Consider the following 20,977-nt stretch of genomic DNA (forward strand, 5'->3'; position numbering starts at 1 on the left):
GCCGTCCTCCGTCATTGCAGTGGGCGCACCTGCTGGCCTGTGAGAAGCGGCGGCTGACCACAAGCAGCGGGACCCGCCCGGCCTCCGGGAGCAGCTCCTGGCTGAGCCGAGCAGCCCCGAAAGAGAGGACTGATCCCGCGGGTCGAGACGTGTTCAAGCCTGGCAGAGAGTCAGGCGGGCGCCTTCGGTTCTTGCTTGGCTCAAATCGGCAGCAGCGCGTGCTGAGCTCCTGCCCCGCAGGTGGAGTCCCCAACTCCCGTTTTCCTTATCCCGGTCTGTCCCGTGCGGAGCTCCCGGAGCTGCGTGAAGCCGACACGGAGCCGCTTCGTGTTGGCCCGAGGAGGGGAGCTGTGAGGGGGAGCGATTGTTAGGATGGAAACTGGTTGGGAATATGGACATTTCTCTGCTTATTGCTCTTTATGTGAAATGATTAAATGTTGAGCATTCGTTTTTCTACATTTCTGTCTGCAGCTCCCAAAGACCCTCCACTCCCCCCCCCCCCCCCCTATCCCTGTGCCCACCTCTGGGTAAGGACGGGGCAGCACCAATGGCAGCGTCATAGGACTGCAACCACCAGCCCCATCCTTCCCCCCCACATCCCCTCCCCTCCTCAGCGCTGCGTGGGAATGGTTGGGGTAGGATTCTGGGAGAGCTGGGGCGGCTTGGCCTGCAGAAGAGGAGGCTCAGGGGATCCCAGGCACGGCCATCAGCCCCTGCAGGGAGGTGCAGAGAGGACGGAGCCGGGCTGCACCCAGCGGTGCCCAGCAGCAGGACCAGAGGCACTGGGCACACGCTGCAGCACAGCAGGTTTCCCTGTATGACACCTCTGAGCCCCCACATTGGGTCAGTGTCATTGGCTATTTTTGCCAATGGTCACGATGCAAGGAGTTGAGTGCATCCTTGTGACATCCACCGGGCATCCTAAGGCACGAGGTGCTGCTGGCACTCCTGAGGTTTTTAAGGGGCAGCAGGGAGAACCGGAGGGCTCAGGGCAGTAGCTGGGGGCTCTTGGAGGCACTTTGAGGTGCTGCGGGTTCAGAATTGTGTTTTTCCTCCCGTTTCACACAGAAGGTGGCAGTTTGGCTCAGTACCTCGAGGTGGCAGCAGGACCCCCAACAACAGAAATGTCTGCTGCCCAGAGCCCCATGTATGGCTGCGAGAATGATGGAGGGTGTACTAAACGTAGCACATGCACAGGGCTTATGATTACCGTGACACAGGGATGACATATTCGTATAGCCTTTCTATTATATTGCCAGATAGTATTTCAGCGTTAGAGAGATATGAATCGTCGGAGAGTATTCCATCGTAGTTTAAGCCTAAGAGGGCACCATCCTATAACAAAATACAGAGTGAGCGTTAAACGTTGTCATTCAATTTAGTTCCCTAAAGCAAAGCAAAGCAAAACAAACACGCAAACACAGCAGCTCCTCTCCTCCCCCTAAAATAATGGGTGAAAGTCTCCCACCTGCTGCCTTTCACAAATTGCATGGCCAAAAACTGTTTTATGGAAAACAGTTGTTTGAATTGCAAACTAAACTGAACTCCTATTTTCGATAATTATGAGACGTTCTGTGAGTCCAGAAGGAAAATCCCTACTGCAGAGACGCACAAAAGCACGGAGCATTTGTGCTGCTCTTCTCAAGAGGAGCATTTCCAAAAAGGGGGCACCAGATACATGCTTTTAAACTGCATTCCTACTGCTTTCTTGAGCCTATTTCCCCTCCTTTCCCCACGACTTCCTCCACAACAGGTACGGACCACCCTAAATGGAAAGTACTCACATTTTGCCTGTCGTATGTTGTGCTTTTCGACACCAAAACCTGCCTTTCCTTTGTGCTGGAATAACCTCCTTTTTATTACAATTGGCCGTGTGACAGGGAGTCATTGCTATTTCACCGCGTTACTGCGTTCACACCCACAGCTGAGCAGCACAGATATGGCTTTACTGTTGGGTTCCTGACTGCTCAGCCAGTTTTGTTCTCCCTGGCTTCTCCCTGACTCAGAAGAGTCATAGGCATGTTAGAGCTTAGAGTTCCTTTTTTTTCCTGTACTGTAGGGCTTGGCCTCCAGTTTTGGCTTTGTTTATATCCCAAGGTATCAGATAGCAATTAAGTTCAAGGCAGTGATGGTGTCCTGTGATGGTGTCCTGCTCGAAATGGATGTGCTGGATGGCAGAAGGAGGATCTTGGCAATCTGGAATCATCTCTCTCTCTTCACAAAAGGTTTTAAAAGGTAAACACACAGAGGTGGATCCTTCAAGGCAGGATGCCTTGAAGGAGGTGACCCTCACTTGACATCAGTCAGGTATTTCAGTGCAGCTGAGATTAAGGAGACATTACAAAGCTCTGAAAATGTTCCTGAATGTTTTTAGTTGTTCAATTGTCTAAAAGAACACAAGCAATGCAAAAAAAAAGGAAAGAAAGAAGCAGAACAGCACCAACTGCGTGTCCTGAACAGAATCCAGCTTTAATAGAGATTAAAAATTATTCCCATTCCTTTTTCTTCTTAGTGACTTAATTTGTTCTCACCTTCTCTCTCTGCTCTCTCCACACGCCTTCCCATTTCTTACATGTCCTGTTCTCCTACTGTTGAACTCCTGTCGTCTTTATTTCTCTTCCTTTCTACCTTTGGAATCCCTTCCCTGATGCCCCTTCCCTCCTTTGCCTCTTCTGTCTTTTCTAACTTCACTTCTCTGCTGTCTTCCTCTCCTCTACTTCATTTCTTTTCCATACTCTTCTCTCCCTTTTCTCTGCGCCGTTATTTCTCTTCTTCCTTCTTCTGCACTTCTGTGCTCTGCTGTTCCCTCCTCAGTCCTCCCCTGCCCATTACTCCTCTTTTCCTTTTCTCCTCCTCACTCTTGTTTCCCCCTGTTTCTGCTTTACCTCTTCCCACTGATGTGGCGACTCATCTACTCTTAGGTTCTTCTCCCTTAGTATTATCCTCTCCTCTTCTGCTGGGTCATCTTCCCTCTGTCCTTGCTCCTCTTCAGCTGGCTATTAATTCTCCCCGTGACGGCTCCTATTGTGCCATTCTTTCTTCCCCGCATCCTCACTTTTCCTCGTCTGCGTCTGCACTCCTCTTCCACTGTTCTTTCTTCTGTGTCTCCTCAGTCCTCTTTCTTCGGCATCTGCACTCCTTTTCTCCTGTTCTTTCTTCTCTGTATCCTCACTCCTATTTCTTCTGCCTCTGCTTTCTCTCTGCTCTTCTTTATTCCCTGTATTCTCACTTATCTATCTTCTGCATCTGTTCCCCTTCTCCTGTTTTTTCCCCTCTATCCTCACTTCTTTCTTCTGACCCGCTCTCCTTTTCTGCTCTTCTTTGCTCCCTGTATCATCTCATCTTCTGCATCTGTACTCTTCTGCTGTTCATTTTTTCCCTGTATCCTTTCCCCTCTTCCCACCTCCTGTACTTCTGCCATACCTCTTTCTCTCTTCTCCTCCTAAGCTCCTCTCCGCTTCTGCTTTTCTGTCTCATCTGTATCCACTCATCGTTTTTTTTCAGCTTTTCTTCCCACCCGCTTGTTTTTCTTACCTTCATCCTCTTTTTCTTCTCTTCCTCTTCTGCTCTTGTTCTTCCCTGTGTCTGTCTTCTCTCCTTCTGCTCTTATCCTTCCCAGCATCTGTCATAGCTTTATCCTCTCTTCTCCACTTCTGCTCATCTCCTCTTCTGCTGTCTTGCCTGTATCAGATCCTTTCCTCTGTTGCTCTTTTCATCTTCTGCACTTCTTCCTTACCTGTATCCTTCCTTCTTCTCTTCTACTCTTGTTTTACCAGCATGCTTTTCCCCCTCTCCAGCTCTCCAATCTGTTCCTGCTCATCTCTCTTAATTTCATCCTCAGTTCTGCTCTTCTCTCTTACCTGTATCCACTCATCATAGGCCAAGGGAAGAAAGGTGCTTGCGAAGCAAAGGCAGGCAGGTGCTTGCTTAGCAATGGCAGGTAAGGGTGTGCTTGAAAAAGGTCTGACTTGAAGCGAGGGTGCAGAGCAGATTTAACCTCTGCAGGCGTGTATGCCAGAGCATGAAGCATCGTCAACGAGCACAGGGGTAGCACCAGCTTGACACAGGGGAAGCTTCCACAGAGCCCCCAGATGGAGTCCCAGGGTGATGAGATGAAGCTGATTTTGGCAGCATTAACGGTGGTTTTCCAGGATCTGTGCCTTCTAGGGCTGGGGGCTGTCACTGGGGTTGCTTTCACAGGACACCCCTCAGCCCACCTCAGGACCCACGGGGAGTCTGTCCGGTGACAAATGTGTCACTGAGTGACAGCATCAGGGTGGGAATGCGTGGAGCACAGTGCCCAGGCAGAGCCAAGCGGCGCTGGGGGGGTCAGCCCCAAGGAGAAAGCCTCCCCCATGGAAGAAACAGATTGCTTAATGCCGTGGGTGAGATGTTGGAGAACAGCAAATTAATGAGGTTAAAAGGTGCCGCCCGGGTACTGTGGGAACCTCCTCCCACCCTGCAAGTGCTGTCCAAAGCTCTCCAGTGCCCCCTGCTGCTCTTTGCAGTTCCCCACTAAGCTCCCGTTGCCTCCCAGTATTGTCCAGAGTCTCCTTGTGCAAACTCAGTGCCCCCCAGTGCTGCCTGGAGCCACCCCAGTGCTGTATGCGGCCCTCAGTAGCCTCCCAGTGCCCCCCAGTGGACTTCCCAGTGCCTCCAGTAGTGCCCAGTGCCCCCAGTTCAACACACCCACTGCTCAGCACGTGACCGTCGCCTTCCCCAGGAACAAAACAAGGCAACAGAGACGTTGACAGCAGCGATGGTGATGGAGATGTTCAGACTGGAGGAGCTCTTGGCTCGCTGCAGCCACCCCACCACAACAGCATCCCCAGAGGTGGGCACGGGGACCTGGGGGGGCTTTGGTGCTGCACAAACGACTGCAGGCAGAGGTGTAGGAAAGTGAACGCCAAGCATTTAATAATTGAACGTACAAAACAGCAAATAAATGACAATAGATATTCCCAACCATTTCCCACCCTGACAATTGTTTCTGATCCCACCCCCTAAAATTCCCACCCTCTAATCAATTTCCCACCCCCCAGCTCCCACCCCGCAATCAATTTCTCACCTTCCCCCCCCCCCACCCCCCGCCCCGGCTCCCTCCCACCAATAGTTCCCTCCCTCTGCAAAACACTTCCCAGCCCCCCAAATTCCCACCCCAATAATTCCTTCCTCCAAATTCCAACCATTTCGGAGTGCAACATGATCAGAGTACAATTTCCCACCCAGAATTGCCTCCCCACAAAATTCCCTCCCCCTCCCCACATCTCCAATGCCAGCAGTCACAAAGTCCAATCCTTTTTGATGCCAACCATCTCCCACGGCAGCCATTTCTCACCCCAGCAGTTCCCCACCCCCCAAATTCCCACCCCAACAATATCACAGTACAGCCATTTCATTTCCAACCTCAAAAAGATGCCAGCGCCCCAAGAATTCCCACCCCAAGTTCCCTCCCCCCACCCATTCCCCATCCTGGCAGTTCCCCACCCCAGATTCCCACCCCAACAATAGCACAGTACAGCCATTTCATTTCCAACCCCAAAAAGATCCCAGCACCCCAAGGATTCCCACCCTCAGTTCCCACCCAAAGAATTCCCACCCCAAATTCCCTCCCCCCACCCATTCCCCACACCAACAGTTCCCCAGCCCACAACCACCCCCCACCCTAACATTTGCCACCCCAGTAATTCCCACCCCCCAACCATTTCCCACCCCCCAGCCAACATTTCCCAGCCCAAAGCTTTGACAGTCCAACACTTTTGCGGTCCATCAGCTTCAGAGTCCCGCATTGCCCCAGCCCAAGATGCCGTTTGTGGACAGCCCAGATTTGGAGGGGGAAGGCTGGGGCCAGTGCTGGTGCCCCCGGAACACTGCCGCTGCTCTCTGGGCATGGTGGGGGCCAGCGAGGAGCCCAGGGCTACAGGGAGCCGTGTTTGTCGGCTATGGCCACGTCTCCTGCTACACCAAGTGGGCCGGTTTCTTGGCACGCTCCCTCTCGAGCGGCTGTTGGGCTGTGATGGGCACCGAGTCCTCCTGCTGCGCGCCGTGCTGACACAGCCAGCTTCGCCTAGCGCCGGTGTTTGTGGCCTGGAACATCCTGGCCCCGCGGCAGCTTCCTCTTTCTGGCTGGGACGCTGCCAGTGTGCTGCTCGTGCCCGGTGCTCTTGCCTTTTGTGGTGGTGCAGGCGGGCGCTGGGCACTTGGCTGGCTCGGTGCTGTCCCCATGGTGCTTGTCTGCCACCCGGCAGGAGATGCATCCGGGTGGCAGTGCCAGGCGGGCGAGAACCACCCGGGGCTGCCTCCGCTGCGCCTCTTCCATCAGATTGTGCGGTGCGGGGCAACAGGGGTGTGGGGGGCAGCCAGGGGGGGCGGCAGTGCCAGGCGGGTGAGAACCACCCGGGGCTGCCTCCGCCGCGCCTCTTCCATCAGATGTGCGGTGCGGGGCGACGGAGGCGCAGGGGCAGCCAGGGGCGTCGGCACGGGCAGCTCAGGGGATGCTGGCTGCCACCAGAGCGAGTTGCTGAGGAGCCCTGGTTCAGGTTGTGTCTCTTTGCTCAGCTCCCTGCTGGCCCTGGAGGAGTCAGAGTGCTCTGTGCTGGAAGAAGAGGAGTCGAGGCTGCTGGAGACATCTGGGCTCAGTGGCTCCGTGGCAGTGATGCACTGCATCAGCTCTTCCATTTGGCAGCTGTTCGCAGTGTCTTTGGTCCCCTCTCTTGTGACACCGGGCAGGTCCTGGTTGTGCTGGGGGACCTCCAGAGCACTCGCCGCTTCTGAGAAAGCAAGAACATCCCCCCGAACGATGATGGCAGTCTTCCCACACCCGCTCGGTGCAGGCACCCACCCGTCACCTCTGCAGACCACAGTCTCACCGTCAATCCAGGTGAGCAAATTGTCAATTTCCACGTCGTTGTCAAGTCTGTCGGTGCTGGGTGTCTCTTCTGGAAAAGGCAGAAAAATGCCCAGCGGGGCAATGCCGGCTTTCCCACGCCCACTCAGTGCAGACACCCCCCCACCAGCTCTGCTGCCCCTCAGAGAGAGACTCACCGTTGTTGATCCACGTGAGCAGGTCATCAATGTCTGCGGTGTCGTACAGGATGCCTGTCTTGGATGTCACTTCTGGAAAAGGAAGAAAATCCCCGGTGGGGCAATGCCAGCTTTCTTTCCCACACCCACTGGGTGCCAACGACCCCCGCCAGCTCTGCTGCCCCCAAACTCACCGTCGTTGAGCCATGCCAGGAGATCATGGATGTCCGCGATGTCCTCCGGGATGTCTGCGCTCGTTGTCACTGCTGGGAAAGCAAGAACATCCCCAGTGGGGCAGTGGCAGCTTTCCCACAGCCACCCGGTGCGGACAGCCTGCCACCCGCTCTGCAGCCCCTGAACTCACCGCCTGATTCCAGCGTCGCAGCGCTGCAGGCGAGCTGAGCCGTGGCGGGATGGGGGCACACGTCGGTGGGCGCTGGGTGCCCCTGGTCCTCCGTGAGCACCACGGCGTCTTGAAAGGGCTCCATCGGTGGCTCCCAGGTGGCGGGCAGGGTGCGGGGCACGGGGAGCACCTGCTCCTGCAGTGACGGTACCTGCAAAAGAACTGGTGGGGGGCCGGGGCGGCCGGGGGCCTGCGGCAGGCAGGTGCCTGCGGGCTGCGGGGGCTCCCCGTGGAACACAGCCCCAGGCCACAGCCCCATCGGCTGCTGGGGCAGCAGCGTCCCTGCCAGCAGGGGATGTCCCCAGCAGTGAGCAGGGGCAGTGGGGGGAGCCATACCTGGGTGCAGCCCCCCAGGTAGCAGCTGCAGCACGGGCAAGTGCAGCCCCACAGTTGGGGGCAGCCCCCCAGGGGGGAGCTGCGCTGCCTGTCCCCAGACACCTGGTACCCCAGGCCAGACAGAGGCCTGAGGCGCCAGGTAGGTGGCAGTGGGGACAGGGAGGGGTCGGGGTGGTACCGGCATCGGTCCGCGGATGTGGGCTGCATCCAGGCGGGGGTCCGGTGGCGGCACAGTCGCTTCAACGAAAATGGCGTCGGGTGTCAGAGGCACCGTCAGCGCTCCTCGAGGGATTCTCTCTGTGGGGAAAGGCCAAAGTAGGCGCTGGGGTGAGATCTGGGGCGCTGGGGTGGGATCTGGGGCACAGGGGTGAGATCGGGCTTACAGGGGTGGGATCTGGGGCTCTGGGGTGCTGGGGTGGGATCTGGGTTACAGGGGTGGGATCTGGGGCGCTGGGGTGAGATCTGGGTTACAGGGGAGGGATCTGGGGTGCTGGGGTGAGATCTGGGTTACAGGGGTGAGATCTGGGTTAAAGGGATGGGATCTGGGTTACAGGGGTGAGATCTGGGGTGCTGGGGTGAGGTCTGGGTTACAGGGGTGGGATCTGGGTTACAGGGGTGAGATCTGGTGTGCTGGGGTGGGATCTGGGGCACAGGGGTGAGATCGGGCTTACAGGGGTGGGATCTGGGGCGCTGGGGTGCTGGGGTGGGATCTGGGTTACAGGGGTGGGATCTGGGGTGCTGGGGTGAGATCTCGGTTACAGGGGTGGGATCTGGGTTACAGGGGTGAGATCTGGGGTGCTGGGGTGAGATCTGGGTTACAGGGGTGGGATCTGGGGCGCTGGGGCCAGCTGAAGCACGGGAGCAGGGGAAGCCTGCTGCCTTACCTGCCATGACAGCTGGAGAGTGGCAGTTAGGGGAGCCCCTCCCCCCACGGGGGGTTGCGTGACCGTTGGGGTCAGCCCCTTTCCCCCAGGCTTGAGGTGGTTTGATTTTTCGTAGGCAAACATCCTTCCCATCCCAGTTGTTTCCCATTCCAATGATCACTGACCCTCCCAATGGGCATTTTGCAGCGCAGTGCTCTTCCTTCCCAAGGGCCTCCCGTCCCAGTGGAAATTGACCATCCCTGCAATGAGTTCTCACCCCTTGGGACAGTTTTCTCTCTGAGGGAGGATATTCGGGCCCAGTGGTTTCCCACTGTCACCAGCCAACACTGGGTGGGGTTACCCGGGCCTTTAGCAGTGGAGGTGAGCCAGCGTTATCTGTAGGGCTCAGAGATGGAGGGGCTGTCAGTGATCGATGACCGCAGTAATTGGAGGCAGCAAAAAGGCCCTGTGAGGTGGCCATCCTCTGCACCATTGCAGTAGAGACAGATTGACACTGGTTTGGATTGGTCTGTGTTCGAAGGGTGGGCTATGGGGTGGAATTGGCTGGACAGTCGCAGCCAGAGAGCTGTGCTCAATGGCTGTGTGTCCGGGTGGAGGCGGTCACGAGTGGTGTCCTAATGATGTTTCAGCAAAGCCAGGGCATGGTCTGTGAGGGGCAGAGAGACTCTGGAAAGCGTCCTGGGATTGCTTCTGTGCGGCAGTTGGGGGCCTTGGGGAGTGGGGGGCCTGTGCTGGTCTGTCTGTAGGAGTCTGTAAGGAGGGCTGTGGGGCTGGTTCTGAGGTGGAAGTGAGGGGTTTTGTGTGCTGAGGGACTGTCTGTGAGGAGGGTTCTGGGGTGGTTTCTGAGGAGAAGGTTTTGGATCTGCGGGGCTGAGGGTCCTGTGAGTGACTGTAGACCTCTGTGGGGAGAGTTCTGGTGTGGCTTCTGAGGGTTAAAGCATTGGGTTTGGGGGCTGAGAGGTTGTAGGGGTGTGTGAGCGAGGAGAGACTTTGGGACTCTGGGGCACTGAGGGGCCCGATCTGATCCCAGGGGCATAAGGAGTTTGATTTCCCCTGTGTTTTTCCCCCAGACCCATTTGTTCAACCAATGAAAATCGAAATATACAAGATGTTTCTGAACCTGGCAAAGTGTCCTTCACAGCACTGATGTGTTGGACTGCTGGGATGCTGGCTCTTGCTTTTTTTTTACCGTGGTTTCAGTGATGGAGTATGCCACTGCAGCGGATGGCCCCAGAAGGGTAAGGACCAAAGAGGCAGGGGGCCGTTGAAATAGTTGTATTTCATTTTTTTTATCTCCCAGCTGTTTCATGGAATCTGGCTTGGATGTCTAGAAGTAACTGGAAGATTCTTGAAGAATGTCTGGGATGTTTTTATCTGGAGGAGGTGTGCCCATCAGGCTGAGGTGTTGCATCTGTCCCAGGTTCCCTGATGTGACGTAGTACTGCAGCTCCTCCCAGGGGTCTTGCATATGCATTGCTTGTGCTCGTGTGTATGACTCCAGAGGACATCCCAGCACAGCTGTGCTGAAGCCCAGTGGCGGTGGGGGGAGCAGAGGACAATCTCAGGTCCTGTGCTCTGAGGTGGATGCTTTCTTCCCAGAAGCACTGCTGGGCAGGATCTGATTGTGCTGCATACGAAAAGAAATGAATACAGAGAATGACCTGGGAAACAACAGTCTTGTTCAAGAGCTGATGTGCTGGATAGAGGGTTGTTTGATTGATTGATTTTTCTGTGACAAATGTGCGTGGTTTCTGCCAGTGGTAACTAGGAGAGGGTCGTGAAATCATAGAATTGCTCAGGTTGGAAACGACCTTAAAAATGATCAAGTCTAACCACACGTAACCATACTAGCCTAACTCTAACAACCCCCTGCTAAATCCTGTCCCCGAGCGCCACGTGTTTTTAAACACACTCAGGGATGGTGACTTAGCCACCTCCCTGGGGAGCCTATTCCAGTGCTTAACAACCCTTTCTGTAAAGAAGTTTTTCCTGATGTCCAACCTAAACTTACCCCTGGCACAACTGGAGGCCATTTCTCCTCATCCTGTCACCAGTGAGAAGAGACCAGCCCCGCTCTCGCTGTAAGCACCTTGCAGGTACTGGCAGAGAGCAATAAGGACTCCCCTCAGCCTCCTTTTCCCCACACTAAACAGCCCCAGTTCCTTCAGTCACTCCTCATAGGGCATATTCTCCAAGCCCTTCCCCAGCCTTGTTGCCCTTCTTTAAACCTGCTTCAGCACCTCTGTGTCCTTTCTGTGCCCAAAACTGAACACTGTGCTTGAGGTGAGGCCTTGCCAATGCCGAGTACAGGGGCAGGATGACTTCCCTCGTCCTGCTCACCACACCACTCCTGATCCAAGCCAGGATGCCACTGGCCGCCTTGGCCACCTGGGCACACCGCTGGCTCATATTCAGCTGACTGTCCATCCGGACACCAAGGTCCCTTTCCGTCAGGCAGCTTTCCAGCCACTCCTCCCCAAGTCTGGGGGGACACCTGGGGTTGTTGTGGCCAAAATGCAGGACCCGACACTTGGCCCCATTGAATGGGCCCATAGAATGGGCCCTCCCATTGATGGGCCAGTTAACCTTGGCCCATCGACCCACTCTATCCAGGTCCCTCTGTAGCGCCTTTCTCCCCTCAGGCAGATCAACACTCCCTCCCACCCTGGTGCCCTCTGCAGTTACTGAGGGTGCGCTCAATCCCCTCATCAAGACCGCTAATAAAGATGTTGAATAGAAGCGGCCCCAGTACCGAGCCCTGGGGGACACCGCTCGTGTCTGGCTGCCAACTGGATTTAACTCTGTGGGCCTGGCCATCCAGCCAGTGTTTCACCCAGCGGAGCATATGCCCGTCCAAACCGTGGGCAGCCAGCTTCTCCACGAGAGTGCTGTGGGGTACAGTGTCAAAGGCTTTACTGAAGTCCAGGTAGACCCCATCGACAGCCTTACCTTCATCCGCTAAGCGGGTCACCTTGTCACAGAATGGAATCAGGTTTGTCAAACTGGATCTACCGTTCGTCAGCCCATGCTGACTGGGCCCGATCCCCTGGCTGACCTTTAATTGGTCCATGCTGGGTCCAGGGGGCAGCATGGTATGATGCTGGAGCAAGTAGCTGCTTTTATTTTTTTCCACCTTGGCTCTGGCCTATGCAGTTTACGGAGTCTGTGTCCAGTAGTGGGGAGAGTGGCGCTGTCAGAGCCTTGCAGGAAGCACGTCAGGTCTCAGTATGCTTTGGAGCTTGTTCTCCGGTCACGCTTGTGTGCCTGGCATAACCTGCTCCAGCTTTTGGTGCCGTTATGTGTATGAGAATGGGGTTAGCCTGATGCGAGAGTTAGGCTCAACAGCGCAGGCAAGATTTTGGAGCATTGTGTAAGTCAGAAGTCTGTAGTGGGAATATTTATTAAAGGAGCGAAGGAAATGTCAAAGTGTGACGTGGGTCTACAGATGAAGCTCTGAAGGAAATGTCGTATTTGCTTTGCAAAAAGTTTGGGTCATGAACTCGGCGATGCTGGGCTCTTGTTACCAAAGCTTGTCTCAGCATTTCTGAGGGGCAGCCCTCATCTTCCCAGTAGACAGTGCTGTGGAGTTGAGCGCTGATGGAGCCAACTCGTACCTCGCTCTGTAGGATCACACTGCGTAAGGGAGTAAACCTGCTGCCATGTGAACTTTACTCTCAAGTGAAGAATGATGTCGTGGGCGTGAAAGGGGAGAAACAAGTGTTTGCTGACTTCCACCTATTGTTATTTCTCATTCTTTATTTGTTTAAATTTTGTTCAACAGGATAAGCAAAGCCAAGAAGAAGTCAGAAGGCCTGACCCAGAACATGGTGGACAGGTTCGTCCAGGTAAAGGCAGAAATCTTCCCTTGATACTTTTTACCTATTAAAAAAATGTGCTGAAATGGCTCAGTGATCGCAAGTGATAACTTTGCTGCCAGTACTGGTTGAACAATGGTAATCTGGTAATCTCTCTCTTAAGAGATGCTTTGAAGTGGTTGTGCCCGTGCAGGAGGAGAGAAGTAAGCCTCCTGCTTGGGTACTGCAACGTGATGGAAAGCGCAGCAATGACAGCAAGGTCCTAGGCTGCAGCAAGTGAGGATTTGCTCACATGCAAAAGCTGTGGGCAGAGAAAGAAAGGAAAGAAGCTGCCTAACTTCAGAAGGTTTCAGGTATGCAGGGATCTCCAGCGACATACCCTTGCCCTTCCACTGCCAGTCCTTCAAGGGGGTCTCAGAAGGGGCGGACCCTGGCTCCAACCCTTCTGGTCACTCCTTGCATGCACATTTCCTGTCAGCACTGCAAATGACCAAACCTACCACTGAGCGACACGCTGAGCCCCCACTCACCTCGGCAGAAGTCCATTACAATCAGCACTTTGCACACACCGCCGCTGCTTACTGAGTTTCTACTGGAATCAACGTATCCGACCATGTTCCTGCAGCCAGACAGATCCTGCTGCACGATAAATACCTTCAAGGTGCTGAACAGCCATGTAGAATGAGCTCTACTTTAATCTCTCGTTCCTCGACGAGGCTTAGCTTTCCTAGCTTTACCCCTGCCTAAGCACCAACTTCTGCCCCTTGGCCGTAATCATCACACACAACAGGATCAAATCAGAGGTCTGTCTCCTCCTGCTTTCTTTCCAGAAGGATGTGAGACAAACAACAGAGAAACAACGAACATACGGACTTAAGCCATTTGGTGTTGGTCCAGATGTTTGGATGTTCCCTTCGATGGCCCAGGCCACGCTCGCTGAGCTGCTCCTCCTTTGTTCAGGGGGGAAATGGTGCAGGTGGCATGCAGTGGCTATGCACAGCATGCGTCCTACTTGCTTTTCCTCCTCTCCATCTTCCATGAGCAAACAGCATCTCCAATCTTTCCTTGCTCAAAAACCACTTAGGTAAAAAAGAACTGGCAAGCTCGCTTTTAGAATTACCTTCTCTATACAACCTGGTGCTTTAAAGCACAAGCTTTCCTAGCAATGACCGACCTCTGACACGCTGTAAAGCAAACAAGGGCAATGACAGAGCCTTTCTTTGAGATCTAGGCACTATAGGACAAGCTATCAAAGAAAGAGCAATCAACTCACCCCTCCGAGCGAGAGTTTGGAAGAAAGGGGTGAGCTGAGGAACACAGCCTTCTCCGCTTCGAAATCTGGATCGCTGGAAGAAGGGGGGGACGGGCCTGGGGGGGCGCGGGGGAGGCTGAGGAGCCCCCTGCGGACTGACTGCTCCCAGAAGCACTGCTGGGACGGAGAAAGAGGAAGGGTGGAGCTAGGCTCCCCCAGCTCCAGGCACTCATGTGCTCACGTACTGGCTCAGGCTGTGACCTGGCAATTCCACTGCACATGCTCAACCTGCAAGGAAAAGTTATTCCTGTGTCTGTAGGCTTCGCACACAATCCCAGGTGCAACAGTCAGCCCGGTTCTCAGCTCAGCCTTACCAACAGCAGAAATCCAGCTTATGCCAGTAGTGGTGTTTTTCTCTCTTTGGAAACACTGTACTGCTGCAAGAAGCAGCGGTTGAAATGCTTCTTTATTGCGCAAGAGCTAGGAAATAAGAAAAGATTTCCTGATTAGGCATAGGCTTCAAGGAGGCACCGGACGAGTGGAGACAGTGGAAGGCATTGGCAAGTCCAACCTTTGTTACAAGCTGCTATGTGAGATCCAATGCCAACTTTTCCCACCCAGTGTGAGGTATAGTGAGGATAAATCATGCCCAAAAGCTTTCGTGCACTAGAACACACAATCCAATAGATCAGCAGCTGCAGAGAGAGAAATTCATCTCAGCCCAGAAATCCTTCCAGCTGTGTACTGACTGGAGTTCCAAGACTGCGGCATCAGAATCATTCGCCTTCTCTGGGTGCAGTCTAGAAGACGAACACCCCCAAGCACACCTGCTTCTTCAGCTTTTCCTTTCCCATCAAGTCTGGGGTTAATAGCAAAGATTTTTTCCTGTCCCCTCTTTTTCCTGGGATTACCCTCTTTTGGGTAATGATTTGCATTTTTTGGGGGGGTAAATGATTTGTATTTCTCTTTTGCCTTCCTGCAAGCACACCTGCTTCAGGGCACATTTCATCCCACCCTTAGGCCTTGTAAGAAGCACTATGGCAAATCCACATGCAGAAAATACAGTCATTCCATTTAGCAACAAAGAAACCACTCTGCCCTTGCTCCTGCCTCTTGCCCCTGCCTCCTCCTGCACTGCCTGCTTATCTGGCAAGTGCTTGTGGGCCACTAAAAGAAATCCCCACATGCCAGAAAATACAGACAAAAAAGAGACAGGCAGAAAAGCGGCACTAATACTTTGTCACTGGTGGGAATCTCCACAACAGAAAGCGTTGTGCTCAACGTGTGAGGTGAAGGGATCATCACTATCAAGATAAAAGTCACAGTATGGAAGATTTAGCGATGGCGTGCTGACTAGAAGAAAAAAACAACTCTTGCCTCGTGTTTTTTTCTTTCGGTCTCTCTTATCATCATCTATTTATCTCATCAGCAGATCTGAGGCTGACCAAAGCCTGTTGCCATGAGCTTTGCTGAACCCATCAAAACTGAGGCTCAGAGGTATTACACCAGCACATAGCATAGGAGAACCCCATCACCTCCATCGTCAAGGGAAGAAGAAAGGGGAACTGTCACAATTAATTACCTCCTCTAAATTGATAGTTGTAGGCTTCTCGTCACACACTACTGCTGTAAAGCAGAACAACAAAGATGTTTACAGCTGCGATAGGGATTTTTGCATACGTGCAACCACACAAGGCTGAGCACACTCCTGTCCCTCTGACATGTTGAGAAATAGCCAGAAGAGCGCAGTGTGCTCTTGCTGTCAGGCTACATACTCCGAGCATTTCCAAAGGCATGCTGTTCTGTAGAACATGCTGAGCCGCCCGGACAGTTGGTGCAGGAAGAACGCAGCAGTATCAGCGCACTCCATCCCGGGGATCTGAATGCATTTGCGGAGAGAACAGGGAAATAAGAGGTAAGAGAGAGAAAAAAACAAAGCAGGCAAATAGCACAGCTGTCCACGGGGGGCGGGGCTTAAGGCAGGGCCTGTGCCGGAGGGTGGCCCAGCACAGTCGGGGCCTCGGGGCCCAGTCTGGAGGGGGCCTGGCACAGTTGAGGCCTCCTTTGGGCCCAGTCTGGAGGGGGCCCAGGCAGAGCCAGGGCGTCGGGGCCCAGGCTGGAGGAGGACCAGGCTCAGTTGGGGCTGCTTTGGGGCCCAGGCTGGAGGAGGACCAGGCTCAGTTGGGGCTGTTTTGGGGCCCAGGCTGGAGGAGGACCAGGCTCGGTTGAGGCTGCTTTGGGGCCCAGTCTGGAGGGGGGCCCAGTCTGGAGGGGGCCTGGCACAGTTGTGGCCTCCTTTGGGCCCAGTCTGGAGGGGGCCCAGGCAGAGTCAGGGCGTCGGGGCCCAGGCTGGAGGAGGACCAGGCTCAGTTGGGGCTGCTTTGGGGCCCAGGCTGGAGGAGGACCAGGCTCGGTTGAGGCTGCTTTGGAGCCCAGTCTGGAGGGGGGCCCAGCACAGTCGGGGCCTCGGGGCCCAGTCTGGAGGGGGCCTGGCACAGTTGTGGCCTCCTTTGGGCCCAGTCTGGAGGGGGCCCAGGCAGAGCCAGGGCGTCGGGGCCCAGGCTGGAGGAGGACCAGGCTCAGTTGGGGCTGCTTTGGGGCCCAGGATGGAGGGGGGCCTGGCACAGCCAGAGCCTTGTGGCAGCAGTCCAACTCTGAAGTTCAACCTTTAACCATAACCTAAAATGGTAACCGTAGTGAAAGGTAGTGGCAGATACAGCTGCTTTACTGTGTTTTAATTTTCCCAAGAATGGTGAAGGACTCAAGCTAGTAAAGAAAGACCCCTTTCTGAAGAGCAGGACTCAGAAGGTATTACCGGAGAGCAGATGTCCCAGTAGAGATTCTTCCCCTTAGACAGCCAGCCCTTAAATGAGGTTAGGGAGGGCTGGGACCAGGCTCCACCCCTTTTCTGCACAGGTGAAACGCTTCCAGCCGTGCTCCGCAGCAGACCATGTTTTAACAAAGGTGAAAGCCTGTGAAACAAAAGAATCCCTTCTTACTTGTTTCACGTTTGTGTTTGTTGACTGCAGTTCCAACCAGGTGGACTCTCAATGTCTTGCAAGCGACACCTAGAAGCAGGTACAGGCAGGAGGTACAGCACCCTGCAACCTCCAGGTGAGTGACAGCAGCCAGGCAGGGCTTTGACCTCTGCAGGGTGATTGTGTGGAGCATTATGCACAGGAACAGCTGAGTCTAAAGATGATGGCAGAGCTGCAGAGCTAACCATAATAGAGAGGCACAGCGGCTCAGCTCGTTTCCCACCGTAACGCAGGAAATAAGAGCCCCGAGGGAAATGCAGACGCACTGTGCTTTCCTCTTTTGTCTCATGCCTTCTGGCCCTGTCAGAGGGGAGGAATGAGCTGCGCTTCCGCAGAGACCTTCCTCTCACAGCCACTCATCCCTCAGGTTGGAGCATTCCTGGCTGCAGGGTGGGAAAGCCAGTTCTTGCCTGATGGTATCTGCAAAGCTGAAAAAGAAAGGCCTCTTCTCTCATAAAGTGAGAGGGGAGATCCTGTGCTATTGGGCTGCAGTCAAGAGTCTGAGAGAGTCTGTGTTGTGTGAGATTTTAGAGAGAGCGCTGGGGAGTGTGGGAGCAGTGCAAACCTGCCGGGATGCTTTTACTTTCAGGGGCCTTTGTGCAAATGTTCATGTCCTAGAAGCACGTGGCGGAGCACGTCCTGGGATCAAGGTGCCATGGACTGGAAAATGCAGCTCTGGACATACAGGCTTGGCGGAGTTCCTGTATGAAGACAAAACTCCCAATACTCCAGAAACGTGGAGGCAGAAGAGCAGTGACAAGGTATCTGTATGTCTGTCAGTATATGTGCACAGCAGACCCAGCTGCCCCTGCTTCCTCCCTCCACTGGATCTTCTCCTGCTCCTGGAGTCTCCTGTGGCATTGGTGTCGTGGAGCTAGTTATTTTGTCAAACAGGATCTACCATTCGTAAACCCATTCTGACTGGGCCTGATCTTCTAGTTGACCTTTAATTAATCTCAACATTATCCTTTCTATAGCCTATCCTGGCACTGAGGTAAGACTGATAGGTCTGTAGCTACCATGCTCATCTTCTGGCCGTTTCTGAAGATGTGCGTCATATTTGCCAGTCTCCAGTCCACCTGCATGTTTCCATTTAGCCAGGACTGCTGAAGGACGATGGAGTGTGGCTTGGCAACCACATCCACCAACTCCCTCAGCACTCCAGAGTGCAGTCCATCTGGCCCTGTGAACTCGAGCATCCTGCATTCGTTGCAGGTCCAAAATCATCTCATTGTGTATAATGCAGGGCCTATTCAGTTCCCCATCCTTATCTACCAGCACAGGGGATTTTTTTCCCAGGGAGTAACAAGTCTTGCTATTAAAGACTGAGGCAACAAAGGCATTAAGTACCTCAGCCTTTTCCTGATCCTTGGTCACCATGTTGCCCTCGGCGTCCAACAAGGGATGGAGATTCTCCCTTGCCCTCCTCTTGCTGTTGATGTATTTATAGAAATATTCATTGTTGTCCTTCACCTTACTGTCCGAGCTCAGTTCTAGCTGGGCTTTGGCTTTTCTAATTTTCTTCTGCACATCTTTGCTATGTACCTGTAATCATCATAAGTTGACCACTCTTCCACGGACCATAATCTTTCATTTTGCTCTTGAGTTCCAGTCGAAGGTCTCTGTTCAGCCAGTCCAGCCTCCTTGCCCATCAGCTCGTCTTCCATGACCTGGGGATGGTCAGCTCCTGCTGACCGTACAGTAATCTTTAAAATTACTTCCTTTTTGTACTGCCAGCCTTCCGGGGCTCCCATGCCCTCCAAACCTGCCTCCCAAGGGACCCTCTCAACCATGGTCCTGAAGAGGCTCAAGTTTGCTCTCCAGAAGTCCAAGGTGGCAGTTCTGCTGACTGCCCTCCGTGGTTCAACAAGGATTGAGAAATCTAACATCTCATGATCCCTTTGCCCCAGATGGCCTCCAGCCTTTACATCCCCCACAAGACCTTCTCTGTTAACAAACAGCAGGATTTTGCTTCCCCTTGTTGGCTCCTCACCAGCTGTGTCAGGAAGTTGTCTCCCACACGCTCTAGGAACCTCTGGGACTGTTCCCTATTTGCTGTATTATAAATCCAGCAGATGTCTGGGACTTTGAAATCCCCCCCAAGAACAAGGGGGAGAGACCTTGAGACCTCCTGCGGCTGTCTCTAAAGTGTCTTGCCCACCTCTTCATCCTGCTTGCGTGGCCTGTAGCACACCCATGATAACGTCAGTCTTACTGGCCTTTGCTTTTATTCCGACCTATAAGCTCTCAACCCTATCATCGCCATCATTAATTTCGATACATTCCCATTCTTTCTTAACATAGAGGGCTTCACCGCTGCCTTTCCTGCCCTGCCTCTCTCTTTTGAAAAGTCACTAGCCATCCATCACAGCACTCCAGCTGTGTGAGTCATTCCACCGCATTTCTGTGATTTCCAAGTGATTTTTTCTCCTGTTTTTTGATTCAAACAAAAGCAACTTATGATAACTTTTATTATTATTATTATTATTTAATGCCAGGCATTGTGTTCAACTTAAAAAATTAACACATTAAGAATAGCTTTGTTTGCATTCTGGTAACTGCTGAGACTTTGGCTGACGACAGCTTTCAGCTGCATCTGAACTAGACTGGATTTGTCTCATGCTCTCAATATGTCAGTATTTCTCTTCCAGACCTTTGAATCAATTATTCCTCTGCTATTTATCTCTTCTGGTTGCTGGAGAGAAGAGTTACTATGTCACATCCTGATGTGTAAGATCGAGCTTGGTGATTTTCAGTAATTCAGGATATTCTTGCTCTTCTTTAAGTGAAGTAAGGGATAATCCATCATATTGTGACATTTCTTTTCCTGTGCGTAATGCCAAGGGATAGGGTTGGAGGTGCCTGCTGGTTCATGTGACGTCCCAGAGCTTTCTACACAGCTTAAGTTATGTAACGGGAAAGGCTCAAATATGGTAAAAACTCGATTTCTAGTGCTTTGGTACGTACATTAAAGTCAGTATGGGTCCAGTTCAGACAGCATCGTCTCACATATGTTTGTTGTCTCATATTAAATGAATTTTTATTAATTTGGCTACTTACATACTCCACCCATAGTTTGCATATTGTCTTCTTATGGTGAGGTTTGCCTGCTAAACAGAAAGACAAAATAAACTTAAATTACAGAAGCAGAGAAGCAAAGACAGCTTAGAGGATCAATACAGTACAGATCAGTTAGAGTATTACTTTAAAGTTGTTGTGTTCTGGGTCTTAAGTGGGATGAGATATGGGTGTGAATGTTACAGACAAGTGTTTTTCCTGAATACATTGTTTACCTGCTGCCATGCAAGCCAGCTCTTCTTTTCCCTGCCTCTGCTTTTATTGTTCATGTCTATCTGCATCGCAAAACCTCTAACAGATTTATTTTCATGTTTTAAATCTGTATAGCTAGAAGAGGGGCTTATCTCAGCCTTTTATCTCATCATCTGATGGAGACTGGTAGTGTATGGGGGAGTTTGCATGAATTATTACCATCTCACCAAAACCAAGGAACAGAAAAAGAACGAAAAAAACCCCAACCTTAAAATCCTAATAAATGACTATAGCTGAGCCAGCTGGAAATATCATCTGCAGTTTGCCGAGTCTATCCTTTGTCCTCATTTTGCTCAGCACTGACTGGATGGGGTTAAAATTGACCACTAATGAAAGAGTTCTGCTACCTGTCTCAGCAGTGCTCCGGTCTTTGTTGCTGTGTTATGAGTGCACTGCTCCTGCTGATACATTTTTTCACCCCCTCGGTTGTTATCTGAGCAGTGTTAGCCCTCATGAGCTATACAGTCAGTGCCTGCTTGCTCCAGGTGCTACATAAGTACAGCAGAAGGATGCCAGGGGGCTTGCAGACAGTGTCTGCGTGCTGTTGCTCTTTCAAAGAAGCCCCTATTTTGGCTAACTGTAGAAGAGACCATTTTTTCCTTCGTAAGATCCTTGCAAACGCAGTTAAAGTGTACAGAAGTTTGTGTCTAGATGTCTTTTTGCAGTACGTGCAATGAGGTTATCTATTTTTCAGGAAGATAAGTGCCTCCAGACAGTTAGGAACACTGCTGGCTCAGGCTTCACCTCCATTAATACAGGTTCAGCCTCATTCCTCAGAAGAACCTGCATCAAGCCATGGTTTTAACTTGCAGATGGAGTTCTTACCGCACGACTGAAGTGCTGAAGCTCTCTGACCTCTGAAGGCACCCTTAACTCATGTGAATGTGACTGGCTGT

The 20,977-nt window shown here is 52.8% G+C and overlaps 5 long non-coding RNA genes across 13 annotated transcripts in view; 3 read left to right on the forward strand and 2 right to left on the reverse strand.

Annotated features, from left to right (window-relative positions):
- LOC777017 overlaps window positions 1–20,977 on the reverse strand; it is a 515,269-nt gene that overhangs the window by 400,522 nt on the left and 93,770 nt on the right. The gene's annotated exons all lie outside the window — the stretch shown is intronic.
- On the forward strand, window positions 4,341–7,076 carry LOC121113317. The gene is made up of 3 exons (XR_005860740.1): window positions 4,341–4,834; window positions 6,559–6,880; window positions 7,017–7,076. It is a non-coding gene; the product is annotated as an uncharacterized LOC121113317 (long non-coding RNA).
- LOC121111112 overlaps window positions 8,615–20,977 on the forward strand; it is a 68,781-nt gene continuing 56,418 nt past the window's right edge. The window contains exons 1-2 of one of the 2 annotated variants that reach the window (XR_006939629.1): window positions 8,615–9,006; window positions 9,717–9,884. This is a non-coding gene — a long non-coding RNA (uncharacterized LOC121111112). Of the gene's footprint in view, window positions 9,007–9,283; window positions 9,885–20,977 lie in introns of those variants that run through there. The other variant, XR_005860728.1, reaches the window with a different exon arrangement.
- Window positions 9,878–15,803, reverse strand: LOC107049536. 3 transcript variants are annotated; one of them, XR_005860744.1, is made up of 4 exons: window positions 15,296–15,803; window positions 14,088–14,193; window positions 11,596–14,001; window positions 9,878–10,273 (listed from the first exon to the last, which is right to left on the reverse strand). It is a non-coding gene; the product is annotated as an uncharacterized LOC107049536 (long non-coding RNA). The 3 variants fall into 3 exon arrangements; XR_005860743.1 differs by having other exon boundaries at window positions 14,088–15,803; XR_003075806.3 differs by having other exon boundaries at window positions 13,735–14,001; window positions 14,088–15,802.
- LOC121113307 overlaps window positions 15,906–20,977 on the forward strand; it is a 35,458-nt gene continuing 30,386 nt past the window's right edge. The window contains exons 1-2 of the long non-coding RNA XR_005860729.1: window positions 15,906–16,827; window positions 17,341–17,512. This is a non-coding gene — a long non-coding RNA (uncharacterized LOC121113307). The remainder of the gene's footprint in view (window positions 16,828–17,340; window positions 17,513–20,977) is intronic.

This window comes from Gallus gallus, chromosome 6, assembly GCF_016699485.2.
Source record: "Gallus gallus isolate bGalGal1 chromosome 6, bGalGal1.mat.broiler.GRCg7b, whole genome shotgun sequence".
In the NCBI taxonomy this organism is placed as follows: domain Eukaryota; kingdom Metazoa; phylum Chordata; class Aves; order Galliformes; family Phasianidae; genus Gallus; species Gallus gallus.